General features: G+C 39.5%; 1 protein-coding gene and 1 non-coding gene across 2 annotated transcripts in view; one reads left to right on the forward strand and one right to left on the reverse strand.

Annotated features, from left to right (window-relative positions):
* Positions 1 to 24,218, reverse strand: part of Kcnj16 (potassium inwardly rectifying channel subfamily J member 16) — a 57,730-nt gene that overhangs the window by 26,499 nt on the left and 7,013 nt on the right. The window lies entirely within an intron of this gene.
* LOC123463761 lies at positions 9,674 to 9,781 on the forward strand. Its single transcript, XR_006639146.1, has one exon. It is a non-coding gene; the product is annotated as a U6 spliceosomal RNA (small nuclear RNA).

The following is a 24,218-nucleotide window of genomic DNA, read 5'->3' on the forward strand; positions in this document are numbered from 1 at the left end:
TAAAGAGAGAGAGAGAGAGAGAGGGAGGGAGGGAGGGAGGGAGGGAGGGAGGGAGGGAGGGAGAGGGAGAGGGAGAGGGAGAGGGAGAGGGAGAGGGAGAGGGAGAGGGAGAGGGAGAGGGAGAGGGAGAGGGAGAGGGAGAGGGAGAGGGAGAGGGAGAGGGAGAGGGAGAGGGAGAGGGAGAGGGAGAGGGAGAGGGAGAGGGAGAGGGAGAGGGAGAGGGAGAGGGAGAGATGTAACAGGCTTTGGATATTATTGTAGCACAGAAATTTTCACTTAGGGAGCCTCTTCTCCTTTGGAGAGAGATGTCTCCAAACTATATTGACAGAAGATACCTAGCATTCTGAATCTGTGACCTTGAGAGGTCACTACAAGTGTTCATCAGCAACGCGTTGTGTCAGAGGGCCTTCCCGTTACTTGGCCTGTGGGCTTGGAGAACTGAAAATCTTAGCCAGGTGCTGGGAGCAATTATTCGTGGGGAAGGTCACAATGATTTTCTAACACTCAGATCTGAAGCATGTAGGTTTATAGGTGATGTAATACCTAAAATACTAACATATAGGCCAATATTTTAGAATTTCATACTGTAGAGGCAAGCACTAGGCCTGGGAAAGGTCTACTTACGGTTGTAGACAAACAGAGATTCCATGGAGTTACTGGTGAACAGCATAGGGAGCAAAGGCAGGGTTTTATTTAATCAATTCCATAGAAGATAGATCAGAGAAATAAAAGGAGGTGGTAGATAGCACTGGGGGCTTAAGAAATGCAAGCCTTGCCAGAGTGAAGATTTGGGTGATAATAATTATGCACCCAGGAGTTTTGGTACAAGCCATCAGGCTCCAGGTTATGAAGCTGGGATTTAGAAGACCCCCAAATTGGGAGAGCATAATGGTCAGACTTGGTCCTCAACTTGAAAATAGAAAGAACATCTCAAGTTATCAGCACTTCATGCCCAGGAATATGTTCAATTCTCCTAATAACCCTAACAACAAGATGTTGATATGATTGCTATATTTTTCTTCGATACAGAATTAATACTCAACAAAGTTTTAGTTTAATTCAGGGTCAAGAGGTAATAGGTATTCAGAGAAAAGGATTATAAAGTAGCTGCCACATTATGCCACTAATGTTCTGTGCAAGCATTTTACCATTGAGCTACATGCCAACCTTATGTCACTAATGTTTTAAATGTCCAGAAGCAAAGAAGTTGTTGGAAGCAGAATCAGGCTGAAGATAGGTCTTGGAACCCGAGCTCAATAAAAGGGGAAAAAATCCAGGCCTTAGAACGAGGACAAAAGTTCAGAGCAGAACTAGCTGTAAGAAATAGTTATGGAGCCCCCCAGAGATGTGCTATAAATTCACTTCCTCAGGAATCAGAAGGACTGGCTCAGGTCAAAACCTGTAGCAGAGGGGACTACATGTAAGATCAAATAACCTCTCTTCTAGGGACCGTAGAAGGTCATAGGTAGGGCGATTTAGAGTTCTGGTCACTCCCACCTCATCTGAGTCCATCTCAGACATTTAGCAAATGAACAGTGAGATAAATGGGCTGAAAATCATCTTTCCCAGAAAATCAAGGCAACGGTTCAACAAAAATAGTTTTTTCATCCACAAAGAATTCCCAATGAAAGTAACAAAAGTTTGTTTAATTGGAGATATTTCATATCTTCAGAGTAATGGCCTATTGTGTGTATCTTGTGTTTTAAGACAGGCTCCTATAACAGTGAAAGTGAAAAGTGGCAACTAACATAAGAAGAAGGTGGAAAAGAGCTATTAAATATAGACATACTTACATTCATAAACTATACTGTAGTATATTTGTGTATTCTAGGTTGGACATGGCAATTGCTGCTTTGGAGTAGAGAAGCTACAGTAACCCACAGGATACTTACAAGATACCAAGATTATTAACATCTCCTGAGGAGGTAGGGGTCACCAAGCAGGCTCACAAGACCTTCAATAGGTTCACAACACTCATAAAATACCCATGAGATGCCTCTCCCAAGACTGAGATGACCACTTTCGAAGATAGCAACAGTAGTCTGAGGTGGGACACCTTGATGGTCTAGTTGCTTATAAGTTTCCCAGGCAACTCACCCCTGCCGTGGTATAATTACATTTGGGCCATCTATATTCATGTAAGTAACCGCAATAAACTCATTGGTTCACAGAGCTGTATCTAGATGGAATCCTTTCTTGGGTTTGTAGGTGCCCTGTGTATCTAAGGTGAAAAAGCATTTTCCTATAACTTCCTAGGAAAAGTTAACCAATAAGCACCTTCTTGTGTTCTTTTAATGGTGAACTAAACTTGATAAGAAAAGTTTGACTCTGCTCCCAGGAGCTGGCAACCACGCCTGTGGAAATGGGATACCCTCTGTTCATACAATAGGGATATAGGCCCTCTCTATGATGTGATGATTTAATACCTTCATTAAATTAATAAGGATGTGTTTTACTGCTAGAATTTCTCTCTATATAGTTCTTTCTCTGTCTCTCTCTCTCTGTAATGTATGCATGTCTGTTTGCAGATATGCATGCCCCATTTGCACAAATGTGGAAGTAAGAGGAAGACATGGGACATCCTTTTCTCTCACTCTTATGCTCTATTTCCCTTAGATAAAGACTCCTTGAACTGGAGAAACCCATTGTTCCAATAGATGGCCTGACCAGAGACTTCCAGCAATACTCACGTCTCTCGCCTGCTCATTGCAGTTGTGCTTGGTCATTCTTGGCATGTTGCAAGTGTGCTGGGGATCAAGCTCATATCCTTGTGCCCTGATAACAGTATATCCAACAATAAAAGCCATTTATTGAAGACTAAGACAAATTACTGGACATCTGGATAATCAAAAGAATAATGGAAGAGGAGCCTGCATTTGCTCAGATAAATAATTCTGAGGTTCTCTTTTAACACCAAGATGTTTAAAACAGTTCCACTTTATGCTTCATTGATGAACACACAGCATTTACTCCAATGTCAGGAGATGAATGTGAGTGAAAATCTGTCCAATAAGATTAAAAATAGTGCCAGAAAGACTTCATCCTCTAATTCAGGTCAAAGCTTTCGAGTCTCCTAATTGAGCCATACTTCTCAGGCCAACAGGAAGTAGTCATGCTTTTCCATGTTTTGGTTCTGTTTACCCCTTTGATCATGGTCCTGACTTCTATATCTTAGCTGACTTGTTTTCAGTTTTGTTTTGTAATTCTGAATATAGATCAAACATTAAACAAACATAAAACCAAAAAAAAGTGCAATTCAAAGGCAACTCAGATTATATCAGGGATTTTCTGAACAACCATTATGGGAAACCAGGAATGTTGGCAAATGCCTGTCATTTCAGCACTCAGAAGGCACATGTAGGAGGATCAATGCTCCTTCTCTGCCAGCCTCATCTACATAGGAGGTTCTCAGTCAGCTAGGGTTATATAGGAAGACTCTGTCTCAAAGTTAATGAAAAAGTAAAATATAGGATAATGCCACAGGCAACTATCCAAGAATAGCTGGCTGTCCTGGGTACTGATTTTTGGAACCAGGCAAGTCTGATTTACTGTGGGGCTGGGGTTACTTACAGCCTCTTGAAAGTGAGTCAAATTTATGTTTTTTTTTTTTTTTTTTTATATTTGAGAGAGACAGACACAGAGAGAAAGACAGATAGAGGGAGAGAGAGAGAATAGGCGTGCTAGGGCTTCCAGCCTCTGCAAACGAACTCCAGACGCGTGCGCCCCGTTGTGCATCTGGCTAACGTGGGACCTGGGGAACCAAGCCTCGAACCGGGGTCCTTAGGCTTCACAGGCAAGCGCTTAACCGCTAAGCCATCTCTCCAGCCCAAATTTATGTTTTAAATATTGTTTTTTTTAATGTTTTTCTTTAGACTTTGTCATATTCTTCACAACTTGTCATTCTAGGTGTATTTTTTTTAACCAAAATAATGATTTTACCTTAATCAATTAGACTTGATCTTAGGGAACAAACTCATATATATATGAATCTCACCACCACCATGCTCTTGTATTAAGCCAGAATAGTTATTCACTCCCTATACCTTAGAAGGGGATAATTATGTCAACAAACCAGATACCATTGTAAAATAGCAGGTATCCCATCAATGTTTGAAATGCTCACCAGAAGCTTAAGTATTTAGATCAAACATCTCTAAATTGAAGTAGCCATGGTGGCAAGGGTAGTGTATGCTATCAGACTGAGTAGATTTAAAGGTAGATGCTTGGATATTTAAAATGTTTCACTATGAAATGATTGTTTCTATTATACTCTGCACACATAACAGAATACCCCTGAACAGAAAGTCTCCTGACTGTCCTCTTTCATGCCAGCCCATCTCAGAATATCTTCCCTGACCTCAGATGCATTATTGTCCACAGAGATTGAGCTCTTCAGCAGGATGAGACTCAGGATGTAACAGGGTGTAACACGGGGTCTTTGAATGTTGAATATTGTGGGTCAATAATGCATGGAAGAAGTAGGGTAAAGCTGATTATATATATGTGTGTGTGTGTATGTGTGTGTGTGTGTGTGTGTGTGTGTGTGTGTGTGTGACTAACTATAACAAGTGTATTTAGAACTTATTTTAATATTGCAGTTGTATTTGAACTTGTTCTTGATAAAATTGCAATTTTTCTTAAACCTTAGAGCAAAACATATTTGTTCTTGGATTCTTGGAATCAAATCTGAGTTTAACCATTAAATTAGTTTGACTCTTTACATCAAAGTTACTCTCTTCTCTAAAGTAGAGCTAGTAAGTACTATCTTCATTTAGTTTGCAGTCCATTTGTGCCAGGTACCCTATCAAAACAGATTAAATAATATCTGAAAGACTGATACTGTTAAAGGTTGCAGAGGGGAGGCTTTGAGAAACGGGGACACTTGGGAAGGTCATGCTGCTAATGAGTAGCAGGTGAGGGCCCACCTTGCAGACTGAGCTTTCAGGACCTCTGGGGATCCCGTCTTAACTTTTCCTAAGTTGTAAGGGCTATTTCAAGACTCACGGGAAATAAAAGGAGGGAGAAAAGAGTCACTTGAAAGCAAAGTTTAAAGTTCTTCAATAAATAAGGTAAGGTCAAACCTATGACCATATATCTAAAGTCTTAGAATTTCTATATAGAGGAGGTATATATCTTCTAGCTATGTCTCCTGCTAGTGAAACGGGAACCAACAGGCATGGGTAAACCAAATGTCATTTACTCCCTAGTGACGGTAAGATTTAAAATGGAAAGAAAACAAATAGAAGTTACACACACACACACACACACACACACACACACACACTACAAACTGGAAAGCCTAGTGTTTTAGATCTAATCAGACGTCAGTGTTTAGGGAGCAGCAGTTGCTTTCATACAATATTTCCATGGCATTTGTGTCCATATTTTGGTAGTGAAGATGCCATTATGAGAAAATTACATCAGCAACATATTCCTTCAGTTTCAGTTTTTTGATGTCTCTTGGCGGCAGAGGAAGAAGGGCGAAGGGCCACAGTAAGCGGGTTGTGTGGAGGCTTGCTTTCCTGGGAAGTTAAGAGTCACCTCTTCCACACTGCCGGCGTCAGTCAACACTGTCCCCACTCTGTCCCTCTGGCTAAGTCAGTCTCCGTCTCTGAATGTTACTTCCCTTTCAGAGCCACATGCAACAAATACGCTCTTCGTCCCTTTATACCAGCACTCCCCAGAGATGAGATGAAAAGAAAAAGAAAAAGTATTCTCAGCCATTGTTCCTGCCACAGAAAAAAGCAAGACTACTGAGCCCAAGGATGGCTCAGGTGTCCACGGCAACACCCACCAGACAGAACGGGCAGAAGAGCAAGGGCAAGCTAGGCATATTCAGCCCAGGCTGACAGCACTTTGCAGTCAGGTCTTACCGTAGTGTCAGTGAGTGGAGCTCAGAACCAAGACGCGTGTCTTTTCTTCTCCTCGGAACGCTGCGGTTCGCAGAGCTCCTTTCTCTCTGCCTCGCAGTCCGCTTTCTGATGATGCTGTCAACACCTACCACCATGGAGATGAAAAACCCAGCAGGAGAATCTCTCTCTTTGCCTTTCCGGACACACACACACACCAGAGACAAAGGCCCGAGTCCTCAGCTTTGCTCTACTGAATCAACACTTTGATTCGTTCCCATGCCTACTCATGGTAGAGCTGCTTGCCAAAGTGAGCTGACAGAAAAAAAGAAAGCAGGAGAAATAGCCCTTCTCCATATCCTTTTACAACTTTGTCTTTGGATCACAGCCCTAAGAGTCTGTTAAATCACAAGAATCTCCCTCCTGAAGTGACAAAGTGGCCGCATGCTGCACCTAAACATCACATTGGCCCAGAAGGCTGAACCGTCCCATGGTGACATCCCCAGGGCCTGTCCAACTTGGTCAAGTGTGCCCTTCTTACATACGAGCGCTCTGTTCTTGTCACAGTAAAGCAATTTTTTTTTGTTTTTGCGCGCACACACACACTCACACACACACCCTGTCTGAGAATGTAATCATACACCTAAGACAAACACCCTCTTGCTCAACATCGTTTCACTTGGGTTCCAAGGAAGTGGGTGCCCCAAGAAGCATTATCAGTAACCGTGGCGGTGAATCCAAGGACAACGTTTAGATGTTCTGTGAGAAGCTGCTTTCAAGTTGGGGGTTTGTTTTCCTCCTCTAAGTTTGAGGTAAGAGAACAATTACTTACTCAGTTTCCAAAGTTTTCTCGCTTTAGGAAGGTGTATCATGTGGAATAGATCAGTCATGAAAAGTTTGAAATCTCTGTAAAAAATAAGCAACGGCCGGGGAGATGGCTCAGGAGATTAGAAGGCTTTGTGTGCAAGCAGTTTGATTTCCAACATTTATGTCGAAAGTTGGAAAGGAGCGCACTAGCCTGTAACCCCAGGGTTCACAGCAGAGACAGCATTTCTGGAGCTCCCTGGTCAGCCAGTCCACATGTGATAAAATCGCAGAGGTGGTGGGGCACACCTGCAGACCCAGTGTTGGGGAGGCAAGAGACAAGGTAAGCCCTGTCATTGTTCGCCTCTCTAGTGTAGCTGAACTGGTGCGCTTTGGTTACAGCAGGTGATCCTGTCTCAAAGAAGAAAGTGAGAGCAATGAAGAAGACGCATGATGCTATTATCGGGTTTCAAGATGTACAAGCAGACGTGTACATGCACACACACATGCATATGAACCCACAGACAGGTGTGCACACACGCTCCACCAGATACATTGATTTAACACTTGGGGAATATACCTATAACAGAATATGGGTTCACAATAAAATGATGGTAATTGTGTGAAATATAGATCAAAGAATCAAATTTTTTAGATAACATTTTAATAACACAAAGGCTGTATAGCAAAGGTTGTGAAAAACATATGTTTATACATAGTATCAAGATTTCAGGGAAAACAGATAAAGACAGAATATATTTCCCTGGAGTGAGTAATGCAACATTGTTTCTTCTAAAAATCAAGTTAAGATAGTTGTGTGATTGAATTGTCCTCAGAGCTTCTTTAGAATAAGAGACATTATAACTGTTACTTTATTTAACCACTCTGTGCTCCAATCCCATAATCAATAAAAGGGAGGTTAAAAACAGCTATTTTATATAATTTTTAGAGGTAAATGAGTTAATGTCTATAAAGCACTTAAAACTGTATCTGACAAACTAAATGTTACCTAAGTCTGTGCCAAGTGGCCCTCACTGGGGGGATATTAAAAGCAGTGCCAGAAGGAAGGTGGGTGGGAGGGTATTATATCAGTAGTGAAAAGACAAATAGAAAATGGAAAGCACTGAAAGAATCTACTTGAAAGAAGCAATGAGCAGAGGATTAGGCAACATTAAAAGTATTCAAATACAGGGGTAAGGAGATGGGTCAGTGCAGTCAGTTTGGTCAAACAGTTGCCCTGTTCTCAAGCACGAAGGCCTGAGTTCAGGTCCCCGGCACGCACACACACAGCACATGTGAGACGCATGTCTGTAATCCCAGCCCTGAGGTAGAAACAGGGTCTCCCTAGGGTGTGCTGGCTAGACAAGCTACCTGTTCAAACTGGCAAGCTCGAGAAGGCTCGGTGAGAGACGCTTTCTCAGTAAATAAGGTGGATAATGTAGGTAGAGAAAGGCATTCAACGCCCACTCGGGCCTCCAGATGTGCAGACATTCACGTACACAGGCCACACAAACACACACGTAAAAGTGTGCAAATGAAATGCATCAATCTTGGGGCAAATTCCACCTACTCTTTGGCAACTTTATGCTAATCAATTCATTTGCATTTTAGTAATTTTAAATAAGAAAAAAAAATCTTGTCTGATTTTTGTAAAAGACCATGTAGACATGAGGTAATCAACAAAGTTTTAGCTTGATTTTCCACACCCAGTGAACGTCATGAAGCTGTTCTGCACGCTCTCAGCCCCTGCCTCAACTCTCCCTTCTGAATGAATGACTTAAGCAAATCACCCAGGTACCATTTTTTTTTTTTTTTTGACAGATTGAGAACTTCCTGTTATTTTGTCTGTCTGCTTGGATACCATAGGATATGGAGGAAGTGTTTTGAAGTCCTCGACAGTAAACAGCGTGTTCCTCCTGAAAGTCTTTCCCACTGCTTAGGATTCTAAACATTTTTGAACCTTCCAGGCCTGTTTTCCTTTCTCCAGACAAACTGTGTGGAAGTGAAGTCAGTTGTCCTCAGAGATGTCAACAACTGCAATTGAAAGTCAGTTGTGAGTTGGTCAGCCTCTACTTCCTTTCAAATTAGTGACAGGCATGTCATGTCAGACCCAAATGGTGGAACACCATAGGCGCTTCTACTTGCTTCTGTTGTTCACTGAATTTGAGTCAATGATCTTTGCAGATGGCTGTTGTTTCTGGCAGAATAACAGACACGTTACCAAACAAAGACCCTTTGAGAACTGAAAACTGATGGAAGCTAAGAAGATTTATTATGTCAGGGGTATCACCAGGACGTGAATACAGCCTCATTCCTTGACACTTAAGCCCCTCTATAGTGTCCCCTGTAAATGATTCTCATTCTCTGCTTGGTAGTTTTCAGGGACCCAGACCTCAGCGACCCCCCCCCCCATGTCAGTTCCTATTTTATGATGACTCCACATAACCAAAGGGGAAGTCCTTCCTGAGACTCGGATAAAAATGTGCCTTCTTGTAGGTTTCACAACTTTCCTGACCTTACACTGATGCCTGAAATGCTGCAAAAGAAAACTTGAACTGCTTCCAACAGCCCATTCTCCATATCAGGATGAGAAGATATGCTTCTAACTTGGACTTCACGTCTCCCAGTAAAAAAGAAATGTCAAAAAACTTTCGTTACTCTCGGTATCCATGGAAATTATTTAGTCTGTCATTTAGATAGTGAAAAAGAAAGAGGAAAATGCTATAACCCCAAGCAACCAGAGCAGTATATAGTAACCAGAGCTGCTGGGCACATTGTGGATTTATTTATAAGCAGTGGCTGAGACCACTTAGTGCTGAAATGAGAATGCAAGCCTGTGGACATGTCAAGCAGGTGCTCTATAGCACTTAGCAACAGACCCATCCCAGTGCTGGTAAATGTCAACAACTCATTCAACAATAAAAATGACTGATTTGTAAATCTTTCAATTTATATGATTAAATTTTTGAAGTGTGGCTGCTTTCAAGTTACAAATGTGAGGTCTGTAGATATGGAGTTGGGTGCTCATTTCGGGAGCACATATACTAAAAATTAGAATGATACAGAGAAGATTAGTATGTCTCCTGCTCAAGGATGTCACACAAATTCATAAAGTGTTCCACACTTTTATGACCCACAATCCCCATGGGGTTGACCTGCATCCCCAATGAGGAAGGCCTCTTCAAAAAAGAGGCAGGGAGGAGGGATGGTACCAACATATAATATTTATATACAAAATATGTCCATATCTAATAATAATAAAAAGAAAAAGGGCTAGAGAGATGGCTTAGCAGTTAAGTGCTTGCCTACGAAGCCTAAGGACCCTGGTTCGAGGCTCGATTCCCCAGGACCCACGTTAGCCACATACACATGGTGGTGCATGCAGCTAGAGTTCGTTTGCAGTGGCTGGAGGCCCTGGTGCGCCCATTCTTCCTCTCTCTCCCTTCTTTCTCTCTGTCTGTCACTCTCAAATAAATAAATAAAAATAAACAACAAAAAAAGCAAGAGCGATACATGCTCAGCTAGCAGGAGCAGGCTGAGGGTGGTTCCCACACAGGAACACTCCAGCTAGAATGGAGGATAGACGCAGCGCACCACACAACCAGGTGGGGATAGCTTGTTTGCACTCCACAGGAAAACACAGAGCCATCAAATCCAGAAAGCAGGTTGCCACCGACATAGTGACTTTTAACGTTTTATAACTTTTGGTCTTTTGTCTTTCATTTTAAGTATTGCCTTGTCTTTCTCTGTATTCATTTTATTGTGTGTTCCCTTACTGCTGTCTCTCATGCTTTCACATCCTATACTTTTACTTTTCTATCTTGCTTGCTCTTTCTTCACTTATATTTTTCATTTTTTCACATTTTTTTAGTAATTAAACATTAATACGTTTTATTTTATTTTATTAATTTTAAACTCATTCATTGTACCATTAACATCTATGATTGTTATTCTTAATTGTGAATGTGATTGTATCTGGAGTCACCTGGGAGACAATTACCTTGGTGTGTCTGTGAGGCAGTTTCTATTTTAGATCAGCTGATCTGGGAACACCTACCCTAACTCTGGGAAGCAACATTTCATGGTTCGCTGGAGAGAGCCAGCTAAGCATCAACATTCCTCACTATTTTCTCCTTCATTGTGGGTGAAGTCTGGGCAGTTGTTCATCCCTCTGATGCTATGACTTCCCCATAAAGATGGACTATAACTTTAAATTATAACCTGAAATAAACCCCTCCTCCCTTAAAAATATATGGAGTTGGTAAGAGGTATGAGTAACTGACTCTTATAATCTGCTCATTGAGTTTGCCCATTTTCTCAGTTTATTACCTAAGGTCACTTTAAAATGTAATAGAAGTTAAAACACAGTGGCACACTCCTATAACCACACTACATGGCATACTAAGGCAAGGTGATCTCAAGTCCAAGGCCAGCCTGATCCTGTCACAAACTAAAAATGATGGCTGATATGCCAATTGAAGACAGTTGCCTAGAAGCCTGCTAACAAATTTTGATCTTCCCCAGCATCCATACAAAGCTGGACACAAAGTGACACATGCATCTGTGATTCTAACAAGCCTTGGATGATGGGAAGTGGAATCAAGAGAATTCTGACATTTGTGGGCCACACAGATACACACACAAATAAAAATAAATAAGTTAAAAAAAAACAAGCCAAATAAAAATGAGAAAGTAAAAAGAAAACTGAGGTAAGGGGAAAGGAGAGAGGGACAGAAAGCATGATTCACTATATTTTAATTCATAATCATATTTATGCACATATGTACACATGTATTATATTATACCTCTTACCAATTCCACTTCTTGAGACCTCACATTTGTAACTTGAAGGTAACCACCCACACCTGGAGTATTTAATCACATAAATTGGAAAATTTACAAATCACTCCCTTTTATTTTTAAGAGAATCAGTTGTAGAAATTTATCAGCACACTGATGGGCCTGTTGCTAAGTGACATAGAGAATCTGCTTGACATGTCCAAAGCCTTGAGTTCTCATCTCAGTATTGAGTGGTCCTAGCTACTGCTTATAACTATATATTATTGGGACAAGCCAGGATCTCTCCAGATTGCATTCAAAATTCTACCAAAGGTTCTATGAATGAAGTGGGAGGTGCCATAGAGAGCCACAGAGGGCTGTATACAAAAGCACAGTCCCTAGCTTCAAGAAGTTGGAACAGGGGCTAGAGTGATGGCTTAGCAGTTAAGGCACTTTCCTGCAAAGTCAAAGGACTGAGGTTCGATTCCCCATACCCATGCAATGCCAGATGAACAAGGTGACACATGTGTCTGGAGTTCATTTTCAGCAGCCGTAGGTCCTGATGAACTATTCTCTCTGTCTCTCTTCTATCTCTGCTTGCAAATACATAAAAATATTGTAAAAAATAAAAAGTTGGAACATTGCCTTTTGGTGTCAGTACTAGAACATGTGTCAGCACACGTTCTCTTAAAAGTGCAGATATCTCAAAACAGTTGTTATATGGACTAGGCCATAAATAATGCTTTGCCTTTCAATGAAATTGGAAACTAGATTTAAGAACTGGATTTAATAACCAGAAGCTGTGTAGCTAAGAGTGACACTACAGAAAAAGATCTATCTTAAAGTCTTAAACTGTTTTCCTTAAGTGCAGCAAGCTCTTATGTCACTCTTACAAATTAACGAAAATCTATAAATATTTTATTAAAATGCTCTTAACTGCTGAGCTTGTTTTCATGTGAAGCTGTCCCACTCTTGGATCGGTTCCTCATTTCTCGAGTGCCATAGATTGCTTGTTTTCTACTCCAGTCCATGTACTCTACACTAGCTGCTTGTTGAGTCACATTGGCGTGAGGGTATAATTCACCCCTTACTCTAGTCATACTGAGTGAAGTCAGCAGAGACAAGAGCAGACAGCAGGAGGAAGGACAATGGTCATCAGGGGCTCAACCTGGGAACTGAGACAGGAGGAATGTGAGAGCTGCAATTTTTCACTGATGGTAAATAATTCTAAGGCATGTGGATAATTTTATTTATTTTATTTTTTTGTCTATATCTGTATGTGTGGAGTGTTTGCATGTATGTGAATCCATAAGTGTGGAGGGTACATGAATGTGTGCAGGCATGTGTACACATGTCTTTGTGCACATGTGGAGCTCAAAGGTTGATGTGAGATATCTTTCTCAATCCCTCTTCACTTTAATTTTTGAGACAGGCATCTCATTGAACCCAGAGCTCACTGATTCAGCTAGGCTACCTTGCAATATGTTCCAGGGTTCTATCTCTGCTTCCCCAGCACCGGAATAACATATAAACCACCACACCCATTTTTTCCTGGGTGATGGGGATCTGAACTCAAGTCCTTTTGCTCACTCAGAAAGCCCTGAACCCTTGCAACAGTTTCCCCAGCCCTTGGTATTTGGGACATGCTTACGGACAATTAAAATATATGCATTGAAAACTGATTCTGGAGGTTCAGTTGAATTGGCCAAACGAGAGTGAGGAACATCAGGAAGAGGCTATTGCAAACTTCAGAGGGGTAAAAAAAAAAAAAGAACAGATTCAAGAGATGCATAGGCACTGGGGAGACAGGTCAAGGATGAAGACCTTGGTACACAAATGTGAGGATCTGAGTTCATATCCCACAGATCCCACATAAAAGCCTGAGGCTGTGCTGCAGGAGGTCTATAATTGCTGTGCACTATGAAAAGAATAGGTAAAGAAGAAGAATTACTAAGAAGCTTGTGAGTCAGCAATCCGGGCATTTACAAAGGTGAAAAGCAAGAGATCTTTCCTCAACAGCTGGAATGGTTCTCTGCCCCTCACCCCCCACCATATGCACCAAAAAGAGAGAGATAATTGGAAGCCAGAATTCATTGTATTTAAAAAGCTACCTGGAGCAGCAGCCTGAAAGCAAGGGGACTGGAGGAGCAGAGGGAGAAGGATGAGAGGATCAGAATGATTCCAAGGAAAGACAAGACCCCAGAAGAACCATAGGCTGAGGGACCGGATGTTTGTGACAGCAATTCTCTGATAAATAGAAAAGCGTATCCAGTAGCGGAGGCAAGAGCACAGACTTAATGAACGGGGCCAGTATTCGGAATAACTACTGCAGGAAAGCAAAAGCCCTGTCCTCTGGGGCTCCTCGGGGGCCCTATTCCTCGTCACATCTCTTACCATCGAAGCGAGCACGAGTGTCCAGGACAGCTGCTCCAGGTCCCCCTCCCCATCCTGTCATCACCACTCCTCCCGCTTCTACGGAGACCCACCAGACAAAATAAACACTTTAGGTTGAAGAATTTTAATAAGTAACTTGTTCCATTCATGGTTTCCAGCTTGACCACAAAATGGCCTTTGTGACAAAAACAGTGAAATTTCCACAAAAATATTTTTGTTCCAAAAATGCTTACTAGAGACCTCCAGGCACAAACCCTGACATCACTGAGGAGACAGGAGAGCACAGACAGTGCGATTGATGCTGTCTTTTTTTTTTTTATTATTTTGCTGGAAACTCTGTAATTTAGTCAAGAGGCAACCCCTGCCGCACCCCCAATGAGGTCATGTCTCATTTGAGATGGAATGGCTAACTGTATCTGTGATCACAGTCACAAAAACGCACCTAAAATGCCCAGAAAGTTTTCTTTTGTTTGATTCAGAAATTAAGTGTGCACACACTGTGCCTACAAAATGAGCATTTCAGTATCAGATGGTGTCTTGGAATGGAATAGCATTTTAAAGATAATAGAGAGCATTTTGTGTGTCAGGACATGCTTGCCCTTTGCTTGTACGTCTCTTTGCTTCTAGAATATCATCTTTTAAATGTAGGTTTGTCTACATTCCAAAAAGTTATGTTGATATATGAAAACCTAGATCCAATTTCTCTATGTAACCTGCTCAACTAGAAAAAGCCAATTAGAGTGCTGAACGCAAACAAACCCAACTGTCTAGTCCAATACTGAGCTATTTTGAGACTTGATTTATAGTATACTTGAAGTTTTCCTCATCTAAATTGTGAGGACAATACATTAGTTCTCCACATCATTAATATTTATATTTTCCTTTAACAGGTGCTTATCTGATACCTAATAAAATCTGAAACATGATTAGTGACAATTTTCAAAACTTGGCTAGGAGAGATGTTTTATTTCCAAAAGATTCTACATTGGAAATATTGGCATTCATTTTGATGTGATAGTAATTGTAATAATTCATTAAACCAGAAAACTTTGGTAACTGGTTCATAGAAATGAAGCATTTTGATTCATAAGCTAACCTGTCACATAATAACATCATAACAGCAAATTTTCATGAGCAAAATGAAACTTAAATATATTACTATGGAATTTTAATGCCATGATAAATAGAAGTTATTAGCTAAAATTGAGTTGAAATCACTTAATTGTAGAAAACACAGACACACCTCAGCTAATGAAAAAAACAAACAAACAATTAGATCCTCTTAAAGAAACAGAGCAAGTTAAATTATCCATGGCTGATCATCTCACTTCTGAGGAGTTCCAGATGAAACCAGGTATCACAACTAGACTATAGGCTGGAAACTCACCAAAATACAACTTTTAATAAGATATTTAGAAAGAGAGCTGAGTCATACAAACAAAGAACTAGAGGTCTGAAATTTAGAGAAAGAGCTGAATCATACAAAGAACTAGAGGTCTGAAATCTGCCTCAAGGGTGAACTGGTTTTAATCATTCCTCTGTCTTCCAAAATAATTGATAATTGTGCAACTACCCCCATCGGTCAGGGTTAGTCCTTCATTGGTAGAGTCATGACAAGTACATCACAGGCTGTCACTATAGACAAGGACCATGCAAAGCAACAAAAGAAGTTATTTATTCAGAGTTATTGATAGCAAAGAAACAGGAACCATCATTTTTATTTGGAAAAGATACAAGTCAGGCAGAGACATGTAAAAGCATTATAACAGAAAATAAAATAGAACTTTTCACACATGTATTGACTAGTAGCTGTTACAGGAGATGCCAGAGCTGAGCTAGTCCAAAGCAGAGTGTCTTAAATATTCACTTTGGGGAAAATGAACTCATTTTCTAGTTGGTTTTATAGGTAGCTGGCAATCATTCTCATTCTAACCCTTTGGGACCACCTACTACGTAGGGGTGACTAGAATTCCTCACCAGCTTGCTATGCCAGTGATTAGCAAAAGTTTAGTTGTATGTATTTGTGTGTTCTCCAGGATTTCTTGCCAACGTGAATGAACACCAGATGTGCATGCTACTTCCTGGTTCTGGTTTTACATGTGTGGCTGGGGAATTGAATGTGGGCTGGCAGGCTCTGCAAGTGAACAGCTTAAACTGCTGAGCCATCTCTCCAGGCTCCTGATTTTAATTAAATCTTCATCATCTTGAGAAACACTGACACAAGAATTGTCAATGATTTTTTGTAACACTTATGACTCCCCTATGCAGAATTAGAATGGAAATGGTTTCTGTCCCTTTTTTGGACTGGACAACATACCATGCAAGGCTATCTGATATCCTTTGACCTCATCTTCCACCATTTGCATTTCAGCATTTCAAACATTCTCCAATTTACAACTACAATACTGACCAACCAGTATTACTAACCAATAATGTGGATGTTTACTCTCACAGAGAGATGCCACAGATCTTCTCCACCTTTTCGACCTTCTTCATTCTCTACTGCTTAAAAATATCTCTAATGTTGCTCTGAAAATAAGGACCAAAAAAAAAAAAAAAAAGCAGCCTGGTCCAAAAGACTTGAGTCAGTTGTTCCATGCAGATACTCCTGGAAGCTTACTTTTATTTTCTTCTTGATTATTTCCAAAGCTTTAAGAAATGGAAATGTTACTATTGTTATTTCTCTTGAGGCTGGGAATCCTAGAAAATACAAAGCAAGCTTCAGGACACAAGGCTGTAGGGGGCAAGGGAAATGATGAAAGAAAATCTGAGTCATGCGCTTGTTATGTCCATACCCCAAATCCCAATTTTTTTCTGTTTATAGGATAATAATATCTTTTAAGAAGACTTCATGTTCCCTGCCTCTCTCCCAATGCATGGCTTAATTCTTTTGTTCTATTACTCTTTTTTTTTTTTCTGTTTATTTGGTCTACCTCTTTGCAGAATGTTGTTCTCTTCTATTTATTAGCAATGCTCAGATGGCTTACTGACACCTAATCAAATTCCATTATTTATGGAAAAATGACAAGAGAACCATTAGCCACACTTCTTAAGGAAGGTGAACAATTGGAGTAAGTAGAAAAACAAGTGTCTCCATGTAGTGTTATCTTACTACCCCATAGCTGAACAAATAGCATCAAAGCATGGTGAAACAGAAGTGTAAGTAAGAAGATGGGTACAAAGCCATCCATTCATTTTTTACTTTATTGTTTCTGAGAAAATCATGCAGCTTTTCATTTCTTTGTCATCAGAAAATATTATGGGTTCGTTGAGTTAGGTGACCCCCCCAATAAATATAGTTTTAATTCCTTCTAGTTCCTGTGAATAAGGCCTTATGTAGAAGTAGTATCTGCAGATGACTTTAGGGTAAAATGAACTAATTACAACAGACCTCAATTCTATACAGCCCAAGAAGAGGGAAATCTGGCTCTTGACTTACATACAGGTATATGAAACATGTGTACGTTTCAACTTAGTTGTACATAACTCCCCCAAAGGTAACCCTATTACATTATATTCCTGAAGCAAGGTTTTTTGTTGTTGTTGTTGTTGTTTGTTTTTTTTTACTATTTTCCCTCCAAAATATGAATGCCCTTCACCAAACCTTCCAATGCTATGTAGGTTTAGGAAGGGAAATGGGTTGACAACAAATTCATGATTTAAAGACATGAACCTTGCCCCAAATTATAGTCAACAAGATATAACAAACAAGAAATCATCTTATCATTTAAATTGTGTTTTTATTCTATTAATAGTCAAATGCATGTGGAATGGCATAGATGATACTCAAATGAGTAGAAGTAGATACCAAGGAGAGCGCACTCTACCTGTGTTTAATTCCTCTGTAAAGGTGGGCACGAAAGGCAGATTCAACTATAACTTTGAAAGACATGCCTAGGGAGAGAAGAGTCTGGTGGGATGGAACTTATATTCTCTACATGGAAGGAAAGGAAACCATTTTTTGAAAATAAAAATATTGGGATCATATAAAATATTATATTAAAGAAGGTCAAAATAAATGTAAAGTTACACCCAAGCTAGAAAACTTTTCTTCCTATCTGGATGGAAATTTTTAAAAATTATTTATTTATTTAACAGAGAGAGAGAGAGAGGGCGGGGAGAGGATGGTCATGTCAGGGCCTCCAGCCACTGCAAACAAACTCCAGATGGATGTGCCACCTTGTCAATCTTGTTTCATGTTGGCACTGGGGAATCAAACCTGGGTCCTTTAGCTTTGCAGATAAGCACTTTAACTTCCACTGGCTGGAGATTTTGAAATTTTTAAGCAGCCACACATTTTTTTAAAGTATATTTCTAGCAATTAATTTAAAAGATGACTGTGGCAGACTGGGTCTGAAAATAACATGTATCAGTGTAGCAGAATACTTATTAGGTATTCTATGTAGGTGTAGCTATGCGATATCTTACACATTCATAAATATCTGGGTATAAAACAAAAGAGCAGAGAATATTGATGACAAATTACAGATTGATAATCCAAGTGACCGCAACAGACTTTACCAGTCATATAAACATATGCACTACATTCCATGAACTGGCAACATGATTGTGCATAAGGCTGTGCGCAAATGAAGTCCCAAATTCAAAAAAGAAAAAGTATCTAGGAAAAATAGAGTCCAAGTGCTTCCATTGACCTCAATTTCTCAAGCACAGTGTGCAATTCCATCCAGCCAACAAGAAACAAAGATACTACATTTTCAGCTCACTTGGGGCCTATGAGAGGGGTAAGCAGTGCTGGACTTTTGCCCTCATGTCAGGCTTTTGAGCCTGCAGAAGATTCTTGAAAGGGCAAAAGAGAATACTCCAAACAATCTCCCCATTTAGTCATAGAATCACTGTGTCAGCTTCTTCTCTTGCTACCTTTGCACAGAGGCAGCAGCAGCAGGTTCTGCCCAGATCACTGGGCCTGTTTTGACCAGTGCAAATGCTTTGGCAGGAAGGAAAGTCAGTGATTAAATTCAAGGAAGCCAGTCTCAATGCCTGAGCAAATGGATAGTGTCAGTTCTGCTCGTCCAGCCTCCTCCAGGAAAGCACCAGTGAATAATTCCAGGCCTGAGCAGAGGGGCAGAGTGGTCCTTGGGAGGGTTCACGTGTGTCCCTAGTATTATTGTCTAACTTTGTCTTGAGTAGGATGTAAATGGGTTTCGAAACAATCTGAGCTGTGTGTTGTCTGTAAATGCTGAAGTGCAGAGCTTTAATCTTTTTATCTGTACATAGATTTGATAAACAGAAATTGAGAAAAAAGTTACATGTGGTTGTAAGTAGTTTATGGCTAAATATTGCCCCTACTTACTAGCAAGTTAAGCTTGTTTAGCAGCATGCCCTCAGGTTGCAAATTCTTCCAGCTATGGAAACTCAGTAGTTTTACACTCCAGTAATTTGAACACTATGTGTGTCTCACCATCTCCCCTAAATCACGAGCCCCACTTGGAGAGACTGTTGAAACAAATCATAAAAAAACTGTTGCATGGGGACTTTGGGTGCTTTTCTTTGTACGTCAGGAAGTTAAAAGTGTACACACAGTGCTCCTTTCTTTAATAATAACAAGCCAGTATCTGAATTGTAAAAGAGTCAATTCAAGGCTGGAGTGATGGCTTAGTGTTTAAGGCTTTTGCTTGCAAAGTCAAAGAACCTGGGTTTGATTCCCCAGGATCCATGTTAGCCAGATGCATAAGGGGGTGCACTCGTTTGGAGTTCCTTTGCAGTGGCTGGAGACCCTGCTGCACCCATTCTCTCTCTCTCTCTCTCTCTCTCCCTCTTGCTCTGTCAAATAAATAAACAAATAAAAATAAATAAAATATTAAAACAAGAGTCCAGTCAGTCTAAAAGAGAAACTCAGGTGGTCATCAGATATACCTCAGCCTCTCCATTTGCATTGCTCTATGCATAAAATGATCCATATGATAACCATAGTGGGTCTGAAGGATTACCATATAGTGCCTTGTGCATGGATAAATGTCACAGATAGTATAAAGGTATATAATGTAGTGCCTGATACATGGTAGATATTTTATAGCTGCTCTGTTCCAAGCAGATGATTAAAATAAATAAAAGAGTCAGACTAGGAATCATCTTGGTTTTGCTAGTTTGTAACTCTGTAGTCCAAGTAGCAATGGTATAATCATTCTACTGGATTATTCTATTTCATGCACCAAAAAGCACCATTTAAATCAATACTTTGCTATATGAAGGATTAGAGTTATAAATAAGCAATTCAACAGGGTACCTAAGAAGAAAAGCTAAAATGCATATATTTTGCTGAAAATAAGACTGAAAACACTTTTGAAAATGAGGTTTTAGAATTGGATTTTTACACTCCTTAAACTGAACATTGTTAAGTGACGGAATTGTATTTTGATTTAAAAATCACAAGCATGAGGATTAAAACGGCCATTAGGCAAATCACATAAAGAAATAGCAAATTACATAAAAGACAAAATAAACAGGTCACATCCTGTTTGTGATTTGTTGTTGTTGTTGTTATTCTTTGATGTTCATAAGTAGAAAGAAAAATATAACAATCCCCAGGGTTCATCATTTTTAGTGGTAGTCATTAACAAGTTTGAATTTAACCAATGTGCCTATAGGTGACCAATGCATTTGAATTAGCAAATAATTCCACATTTTAGAAATAGCATGTTGGATCGAAGAAAGATGACCACAGAGGACAAGATTTAAAAACTGATTTAAAATTAATCTTACAACAAATTTCAAGGCCCTGGGAATGTTTTCATTTATATAGTGCATTCTGTTCATTTCCTCACCTCTACATCCCCACCCTCCTAAGAGCTCTGTGGGCACTGACCCAGTTTTCAAAGATAACGCAGGTTCTATAAAAGTAGTATGCCCTACGCCATGGTTCTCAGGGAAACAACTATATTTTTTGTACTAGTATTTGTTTTCAACTAAAACCAAATAAATATATTGTTTTCATGAAGTATACTTTATGAAGAATGTTGAAAAATAATTATAATCATTTGAATATGATTATTTTCTTGGAATAACAAATATGTAATGTTAATCATGCTTCCTTAAACGTTTAGTTTTCTTTCATTCAGAAAATGCTGGGAAGGGCTACGGTAATGGCTCAGCAATTGAAGGCTCTTGCTTGAAAAACCTGCTGGCCCAGGTTTGATTCTTTAGTACCCATGTAAAGCTAGACACACAAAGTGAAATATGCGTCTGGAATTCATTTGAAGTGTGAGGAGAATTCATGAAATACCTAACTGTTGAAATGTGGCTTGCTTTTGTAAAATTTTGGCATTTTCTGAAGCTTTTTCAGAAAATATAACTGACTTCATTGGTGATGTGCTTGGAACCAACAAAATACAGGATCTGCTATGAAATAAATGGCAAATAAAATTTTAACAAGTGACTTCATATCACTACTACTCTGCATTAACTAATTGTATCATAAAAGTAAAAGTTGTCACAACTTGCTCATGAAATGAAACATGATTAATACCAAAAACATTAATTCCCAATTAATACTCATGTAATATCATTGCTATATTGGATTAATTGAGAAGAAACTCTTTTTCACGCTAATCAAAGTAGCCCATGAGAGACACATGATCTGTATTTTATCCATATTTCCCCCAAAACAAATAGTGCCACAGTTCATTTTATACTTTAAGTTTCATATCATTAGTACTATGCAAAATGATTGCAACTTTCCCTATCAGTGAAGTACTACTTTACTTAGATTAGATAATCTAGTTGATCAATGAATTTAAATCCTAATTGATTCATTTTGTTGAACTTTGTTTATGTTTTTTTTTTTTTGTTGGTGTCATTTGATAAAAATGACAAAAATCCTTGTCATTATATACCGGATGTTGTACCCATTAAAGAAAGTATACATATATTTTTACATTTATTTTTATTAAAGTTTTTGTATTTTTATGATTTATTTATTTATTTTATTTTATTTTTTTTTTTGAGGTAGGGCTTCACTCTAGCTCAGGTTGACCTGGAATTCACTATGTAGTCTCAGGGTGGCCTCGAATTTACAGCAATCCTCCTACCGAGTGCTGGGATTAAAGATATGCACCAACAAGCCTGGCTTTATTTTTACTTTTTTTTTTATTTATTAGAAACACAGACATAGAATGAGAATGGGTGCACCAGGGCCTCTAGCCACTGCAAACAAACTCCAGATGCATGTGCCGCCATGTGCATCTGGCTTACATGGGACCTGGACAATTGAACCTGGGTCCTTCGGCTTTGCAGGCTTTCACCTTACCCACTAAACCATCTCTCCAACCCTTTTTAAAAATTCTTTATCAGTTTGTTTTATATGTGAAGTGTTTTGCAGAGTAAGGGAAATATATAATGTGTTGTATCCATCATGGTTTTAAGCCAAAACCTCATAGGTTCATATTTTGAACAAGTGTTCCCAAATTGATGACATCATTTTGGGAAACTGTGAAATCTTTGTGAGGTGGAACCTAACTGATATAGTAGGTCATTATGAGTAGGATGTTGGAGGGGATCCCTGACCCTGGTTCCTTTCACAGAGTCTCTGCATCCTCATCTGTCATGATACGGACAGCTTACACGTTCCCACTGTCATGAATTGAGCTGCTTTGCCATGCCTTCCTTACCATAATGGACTCTGAAATTGTGAGCCAGCATAACTTTTTTTCTCATTTTAAGTTTTTCTGTTGGGTATTTCATCATAGTGATTCCAAGATCACTAATACAACATGCAAAATATAGTGTTTCAATACAGAGACTGATCTCAAGCTTAGAGCTAGTGTGAAGGAGAGAACTTTATTCTATTCCAGCATCTCAGTGCTTAAGCATCTCTCAAAGTTTACCTCTGAGTTGTGGACAAATGCTTCTTAACTGCTGTGTGTATAAGACAGAGTAGTTGTAACTTAGCATTCTTAAAAGTATATAGATATGAATTACAGGGAAATGAGTTTCTGTAGATGGCATAGGTTAGTGGTTAAAAACACACACTGTAGAGACAGGCTGCCTGGTTCAAATCCAGCTATGTCAGTAGTATAATAACCATATTACATTCAGACATGACATGGGTCTCTGTGGCCACTCCATTATCTGTAATAATGCAGTCTGACATAAGGATTGATGAAACAAAATTTATTGCACTATAATAATGAATACAATGTATTAAAACTATTTAAGGATTTGTTTGGGTGTATGCATAAGTGTGTTTGTATGTGCTTGTATGTGTGTGTTTGTATGTGTGTATGTGCGTATGTGCTGTGATGTGTGTTCATGCCACCACTCGCATGTGAAAATCTGATGAGTACCTCAGGCTGCCTCTCTTCTCCTTCTGTCTTCTTTTGAGGCAAGTTTTTCTCTCATTCTTTTCCTTTCACTGGTGCTCGAGAGCTTCAGTATTTTCCTGCTTTCATATCTCTTTGTCTTAGACTCACTGGAATTAGAGATGATGTGTCACTTGGCAGTTAGCCATAGGTAGGTGAAGAGGAAGATAAAATTTGGGTCAGAAACTTACAAGCAAGCACCTTTATCTACTATACCTCCTCCCCAGTGGTTGTTTAATTCTTTGTGAATTAAAACTCAAATAATAATTTAAATTTAGAATTTCTGCTATTTAGCATTATCTTTGCCATGGGAAGGTGACAGTTGCATGTTTTCTTCACATAGTCACATATTGTTAATGGAAGAGTCACAATTTACTTTTTTTCTAAGACTCGGGTATGTGGAAATGAGTCATTCTAGGAAATTATTGGGGCACTAAGTTATCAATAAAAATAAGGCACTGAAATACACAAAATCCACTTAACTGGATACTTGAGTAAAAATAAATGGGGGTAGATTAGGTGAAAACGTTGGTCAGAAGCCACTGAATAAAGACAGAGATGGTACCACTGATAGAAGAAAGTATACTTGCAAGTCATGTATGTAACATGGGTCTGGCATAACACTCTAAGGGTCCATGTCCTATCTTCAATTCTTTATCCATTACTCAAAAGTATAGAATTATTCCCCCACTTTTAGCATAGCTCTCTGACATTTTTCTCAGCTAAAAACAAGGTGTAAGTAGACACGCATTTTGGAAGTGCATGGTGGCACAGAAAAGTGGGCCTAAGTATATAAAGCAAGCGCCTCACATCAGAGGAGGACTTGGTTGCTATCCATTCAGCACCACATGTCACCTACTGCAAAGAGACAAAAGACCAGGGAATCTTACAGAACCCAAACAGTCAAATATCTAGAGTGGATCCATCCCTGGGTGTTTCACCCTTAAAAATGGACAGTGATTAAACAGCTAAAAGCTGAGTTGGAACTCTAAAATGCAATCACAAATTTAATATTTTGCCACCTTATTCATGTGCAATAAACCACATGTTCCTTGTCAGAGAAGCATAGGGTCTC

Source organism: Jaculus jaculus, chromosome 9 (assembly GCF_020740685.1).
Source record: "Jaculus jaculus isolate mJacJac1 chromosome 9, mJacJac1.mat.Y.cur, whole genome shotgun sequence".
In the NCBI taxonomy this organism is placed as follows: domain Eukaryota; kingdom Metazoa; phylum Chordata; class Mammalia; order Rodentia; family Dipodidae; genus Jaculus; species Jaculus jaculus.